We start from the raw sequence: 7283 nt of genomic DNA on the forward strand, positions 1-7283 counted from the left end.
AGATAGATAGATAGATAGATAGATAGATAGATAGATAGATAGATAGATAGATAGATAGATAGATAGATAGATAGATAGATAGATAGATAGATAGATAGATAGATAGATAGATATAGATAGATAGATAGATAGATAGATAGATAGATAGATAGATAGATAGATAGATAGATAGATAATGCAGTCATATGATCATTAATTATTTTGAGATGCATGCAACTGACGAAACAATGTGCAGATTGAGACTAAGGAAGGTGATACGGATGTTTTTTCTGTACCTCAGAGGTAAAAGGGGGTCTTACCGGGCTGGCGCACCACAGCAGAATGAATATAGATGAAACTGTGGTCTGCACAGTTGTCAGCTTATAGCTACTGTTGCTTCATTACCACTGGGACGGTGTGGGGGAAGACGAGGGGGGTGACAAGAAGAGAGAAGGGTTGATCCGAGGAGAGGGGAGGTTGACTTATTTATCATTATTGAGCTGTGAGAGCATACTGAGTGCACGTACACACACACACACACGCACACGCGCACCCGCACGCAGACACATACAATGTTGGAGGCATGAGACTCCTCTTCCGACCCGACTTGAGTTCTTTCTTTCCCTCTCAGCATCTTCATCCATCCTTCCATCATCTCTTCCTCCACCATTGGTGACAGAGTTTTCCCATGAAAATACTTTAATTCATTCAGTCTTTTATGTTCTCCTGTTTCTCCAGTACTGGATGCCAGGTTAGTTGGAGCCCAATTGGCGTACACCCTGGACTGGTCGTCAGAATCGCAAGGCACATAGATATTAAAAAAAAACAAAACATTCACACTCACCGCAGAGTCACCAAAGATGACAACAGTGCACATTATATCTGGGTATAGGGACAAATGGATAGAAAACATTTATAAAATGTTTCAAATGTTTGCTGCGATGTAGCTGAATGATTTGATCAGCATATTTGAAAGACTTTTTAGCACGGTGCAGTGGAGTTCTGCAACTGCAATAATAAACTCATCTCATACCTCTTTTTAAAGCATCTCATTAGAGAGAGATGGTGTGCCTAAAGTTGAAGCTTATAAGAATGTGCTATAGTATTTGAGTGCTAACCTGAATGCATTTCATACATACAGTGTTTGTTCAATGTCTCATGTTCAAATGTCTTATGGGAAAAATATTGAATGTATTGAATGCAATTCCAGTCCCACACAGTACATTACATGCATTTGGTACATGACAGCAATAAGATACAGTGTTCAGGCCTGGTCTAATGCGCTTCAGGCACTGTGAATTTGATAGATTCTTAGACCCACTATATCACCCCTCCAACCCCCAACCCACTTCAATGTTGTTTTGAGTTTTCCCCATTTATAAATAAAGCACTGGAGAGAGAGGTGAGGTATTGTTGTGCTCAAAGGGCCCCCATCCAAAGAGAACATGGTGATTTCCAGCGGAAAGGGGAATGGCAAGGAGTGACAAGGGAGGAGGAAGAAGGATCCGCGTACTGGGAGAGGGGGAGGAGATACCAGGGAGTCACAGAGAGTTCCACTTGGAGAGGAAAGAAGTGGAGAGGGGGTTGTATGGAGTGAAAGGCAGGTTTCCAGGCCACACTCAAGGTGTAGGAAATTGTTTATGAGTCTCAAACGTTGCCTCTGCTGTCTGATGAAAAGGTTCTGTGTGTGTGTGTTTGGTGTACTCTTTCATAAGTGGTGATCCTGTCACGATTTACTCTCTTGCTATATTCGGCAAAGGAAGCCTTATGTACATCTTCATCAGTGCAATTAGCACGATGTTACCATTAATATCCTAAGATGTTGCCTTCATCATATGTCATTTGTAGACATTCCTCAGCCATAATATTGGGTACGGCTCCACGTCTTATGAAGTGCAATACAAAAGGTGCAAAAACATTCAAAATGTTTGTTATTGTGGCTGTGGTTTTTTGTGTTGAAGAACATTACTGCATCGTGCTGGGAACTCTCTGCTTGGATATTTTGGTTACCTTATTTAGCTTGAAGATTGTCAACTATTACCGTACATATACCAATGAGTAAATAATAGAGGATTCACCAGCTTTAGACACAATGGATCACTCATACTAAAATTCCAAAGCGGTACCTGAAAGCAAAACATTTCACTTGTAATATCACCTTTATCTGAATATGTAGTAAATATACAGTAGGATGCTAACAAATGGCAACTGAAAGTATACCAGATGCATGCATAGAACCCTTCGACAACTACTGCCTATGAAAAATCTAATTTCTTAATCAATGATGATTAATGTTGATGTCAGAATACAAGTCTGATATTTTAAAGACAAAAAATAGTACACTATTGAATGCTACCTTAAAGGTACTCATTAGTTATCTATAAGTGGAAAGGTTTGATTGACAAATCTGCTTTTCTTAAACTGTGTCTGGTACAAAAGATTTTTTGTGGAAATTAATTTAATTCTAAATTATATACATATAATTTCAATTTCAATTCACCAGAAACATGACAAACATGACTGATACCTATATATTTTCAACATGTTCAACAATAACAATAACAAGCTGTGTGGTCAGCACCGAGTTTGGCCGAGCCTCAGACGTAATCGTGATGCAAAACTGAATGACAGTTAAGTAGGAAAAGAGCAACTAGCTATGTCGCGTGTTTGTATAATGCGTCCCTCAAGTCATTAACCACAATCAAAATGAAAGGGTAAACAGTTTACAACCACAATGTCATTCCCAAATAAGCGAACACATTTCTTTCCAGTATTTCTCATTTTATGAGTGCTCTTTCTTCTTCAATATATTTTCCAGAGGTCAGATGCCCTGTGGCACCATCCTACCTCTCACAGATCAGAGTTGGTACTGCAACAGACGTCTGTTTTGTGGGAGGAGCCTCAATATTTTCAAGGGAGATATTATGTTCTGTGCTTTTTTGGTGATCTCTAGGGATGACATGACATGATAAAAGACTAACCACACATCCTGATTTTTCATTGTCATTTTTTTTCTGTCAAATTTTAAAAATCTGTTTTAAATCTTGATTAACCAGACTTAAAATGACCTGTTTTGGAGGCAAATTGTTCAATAGTCTTCATAGAGCTCTCTCTCTCTCTTGTACCTGTATCTACAGTGTGTGTTTGGTATTTTTTTCCATCTGTCTGTTTGCTCATGTTCCTGTTGCTCTCTGAACTTTCCTTCCGCTGTCTCCCTGTTTCTTTGATGATATTAGGTGTTTTAGATATGATGTCTGAGGATGATAGATGGTGTTCTGTGTGGCTGCCATAGAGTCACATTCAAAAGCAGGTGCACCACATTCCAAAGGACTGCAATTACAGAGGGAAAACCACATCAGGCATACGCGATTATGCATCAAGTCATGTGATGTGGTTTTGCTGTGATGTATCTCCCTCTGCGCGAAGACTCTGAGGCCAGGTGCAAAGATGCAGGTACATAAATCTGTACTGTATAATCCAATCCACAGCACTGCCCCCACTCTGAGATTTACTAATTTTATTAGGCAGACGTTCAAAAAGTGCATAAATCTGTCAACACTGCCAAAGAACTAGTTTGGCCTTGTGAAATGCTGACAAATTCTTATACTTGAAAATGCTGTTGAAAAACAAACAAACAAAAAGAGAAACAAGGTAAACCCAAAGTAAATGAAGCTAATATACAAGCTATTTTAGTCTTGCTTGTGCACATTCCAATTAAAATTGATTTTAGGGAGTTTAATTTGTGTATGCATGCTCCACAATCTGGACTGGAGGTTTGAAATTAATGGCAGGTAATTAAAAGTGCCCACAACAAAATAGAAAATACTTCACTTTTTGTTCTAAAGCTACCTGTGTGTTCCTCTCGTTTGATCTCCACCAATTTACATGAATGAGATGCAGATTCAGAGAAGCACAATTAATTACGTTTGCACACACTGGGCTTTAAAAAAAAAAAACTTTTTCGAACAGATCTTTTTGTATCACTCTCTCCAGGAAACAGTCAAAACCTTTTAGGCTTGTTCTCACAAGGAACCATTCAGAAAACACTGCAATTAGTTGACAACAAATTACTCCTAAAACAATGTGATTTTCCATACATCCATTTTCAACACCACTTACCCTCACTAGGGTTGCAGGATTGCTGGAGCCAATTCCAGCTTGTGCGAGAAGTGTGCTACACTCTCAACTGGTTGCCAGCCAATTGCAGAGCACATAGAAACAAACTCACATTCATACCTATGGACAATTCAGTCTTAAATTAACCTACCATACATGTTTTTTGGGATATAGGAGGAAACCAGAGTGCCTACGCAGGCGCGGGAGAGGCGGGGCTGTGAATTGAACCCCAATCCTCAGAACTGTGAGGCTAACGCTCTAACCAGTTGCTCCACCGTGCAGCCAAACAAATTTATTGTTGTACTTAAATGATAAGAGTGGTGGCAGCTATGGCAAAAATCTATGATACCGTTTGGAACATTTGTATCAGTTTGAGCATTTGCATCATTTCAACATTTTTTCCCCAACTCTTTAGGGTTTCCTGTCCTAAAAAGGCCAACACTTTTACAGCCCAAAATTAGTAGAATACACTTTAGATTGGTTGCCAGTCAATTGCAGGGCGCATACTGTGTGCTCTCGACCAGTGATTCCTAGTATTAGTCTACTGGTCTCACTGTAGTAGTCCACAAAAGAATCACTGAAATAAACATTAAACCTGTTTCTGTGGATTTAAACTTTCTTTTGTCTCAATTCACACAAAATGAGAAATTTAGTCTTCAATTAACATACGCATATTTTACAGGAGGCTGCACGGTGGGGAAGCTGGAAAGCAATGGCCTCACAGTTCTGAGGTCCAGCGTTCGATCCCGGTCCCCCCTGTGTGGAGTTTGCATGTTCTCCCCATGCCTGCGTAGGTTTTCTCCGGGCACTCGGGTTTCCTCTCACATCCCAAAAACATGCAACATTAATTGGACACTAAATTGCCCCGAGGTGTGATTGTGAGTGCAGCTGTTTGTCTCTATGTGCCCTGCGATTAGCTGGCAACCTGTTCAGGGTGTACCACCCCCCGCCCCTCCTGCCCGTTGACAAGTGCGATAGGCTCCAGTACTCCCCACAACCCTTGTGAGGATAAGCGGCAGAGAAAATGGACGTAAGGATAGATATTTTACAGGAATCTGGGAATTTGTCATAGTAAGCAAGCACAGAGAGTTCGTACAAATTCCGTACAAGAAGGCCAGAACCCAGATTCAAACCCCCAACCTCAGAAGTTCAATGCAGTCATGCTAACTACTCTTTCACTGCACTGTCCAATAGGTGAATTTAAATAAGTTAATGTTCTCGAGATGTTACTTCTTAGTATGAAATAATGAGGCAAGTTTCGTGGCTGATGAAATCATACTGAGAGATATAATGAGAAGGATTCCCTTGTTTCTCAATATAAGGGAGGGTTTCTTGCATGAGCTACTTCTTTTACTCATGTAAGAATATCTCACGTGATTCTTTCTTTCTTTCTTTCTTCTTTCTTTCTTTCTTTCTTTCTTTCTTTCTTTCCTGGCAGGGAAACAGTCTATGAAAGACATAGATGGTAGTTTCTCCCCCGTGGGCTCATTAGTGAACTGGCCCGTGCGGCCCTGCAGAATGCAGGAAAAGACCATTCTGCCGGCTCCCAGAGGGGTGTCAGCGGAATTATTACGTTGTCGTGTTGCGTAGCACGTCGGTGTTGGTTACACAATGTGGTGGACTTTATTAAATGAATAGGTTGGTTGTTAAATCAGTTGTGCCAAGTCTAAATGAAGATGGATCACAGCCTGACCACGGAGGCATTGTTAAATGTCAGATGTGCTTAAGCGAGCTTGCTTAAGATTGCTGCTGCTTAAGAGAGCGCCTGCCTCACAATTTTTTCTAGTTCATTTCAAAGGTGTTTGACGGGGTTTGAGGTCAGGACTCTCAAGTTCTTTCACAGCGGACGTGTCCAACCATGCTTTATTGGGACTTTCTTTTTGGAATGTCATGTCATGGTACAGCCATAAACACGGCCTTAAACAAACTGCTCCCACAAATTGGCAACAGTGGCCTCGCCCAAGCCTTGATTGATTATTGGTTTGACATTGTGTGTTCCAAAACTATATAAATCTATATATGTCTAAACACATTAACTGGGAGTAATGATTTTTTATGTAAAGTGTACATCTGCAGAGCTTCTAGACATGGATCAGAAATCTAAGCTTTTCTCAAGTTAACATGAATGGATTCCCAGCATTTCATTTTTTTTCATTTTTTTCATTAGATGTGTATTGTAACATCTATTGCAAACGTTTCATTGTAGTCCACATAATCCACGATGCAGTTTTCACCATATGCTCCAACCAGCGTTGATGTCTCTGGGCATTGGAATAACTAGAAAGAGAAGCAGCATATTCAGTTTAAGTTGATCAAAACAATGACCAAAGACAAACAGATGGATAGCAGCATTGGGGTTCAAATACTTACATTTAAACTTCCCATAAACATATGCGTAGAAGAAATAAAAATGTGGCAGTTAAGGTTTATAACAATGGCAGTCTGTCATTTTCCACTACATGTCAGGATTGCAATTATACATTTCCTCTCCAGAATTATTTTCCAGCCTTTAGAATGAAGTTTTGCAACACAATCCAATTAACGGTGTGTTTTTGAATAGGCTGAGTCGTGTTTAAGTGATGTAACACAGTGAAATACATTAATAACCTGACAGATAATCATTGTGCCGCCATTTCCCATCTTTCTCTGCAGTGACGCTCCTGGAAAAACTCATTTCTTTTGCCTCTGGGATTTTATTAGTCTGACCCCATTGTCTGAGCAAAATAACTCAGGCATACGCACACCCACAGCCTCTTTATGTGTGTCCACATTTGTCTGGGAGCTCATCTAATAATATGTGTTTGCCTTTTGTTGTGTGATATTTTTTTTATTAGTCCAGCACCAATTTTATCAACAATAAGGTGAGTCTTTTGAACGTGAACAAGAAAGAGTAAAAAAAGTAAAAAACACTTTTGTTGGGCATTGTATAGTGCCTGGAAACTGTTTTTTCACTTGTTGATCAACATTTTAAATCTCAATTTGTCATTTTTTTTGCATTAAAGAGCATAATCTACCATTACCACAATTATACTTTGCCTTTTTGGCACGACAATTTGCTGTACCATTTTAGTATGGAGAGGCATCTGATGGGTATGTCATCAGACCTCTGTGAATTGGTCGATTGCAAGCTACCAAATCAAGTGATTCTTGTTTATTCGACCTAAAGACTTAAATGTGGGTAAAGTCAA

The sequence above is a fragment of the Syngnathoides biaculeatus genome, chromosome 5, assembly GCF_019802595.1.
Source record: "Syngnathoides biaculeatus isolate LvHL_M chromosome 5, ASM1980259v1, whole genome shotgun sequence".
Taxonomy (NCBI): domain Eukaryota; kingdom Metazoa; phylum Chordata; class Actinopteri; order Syngnathiformes; family Syngnathidae; genus Syngnathoides; species Syngnathoides biaculeatus.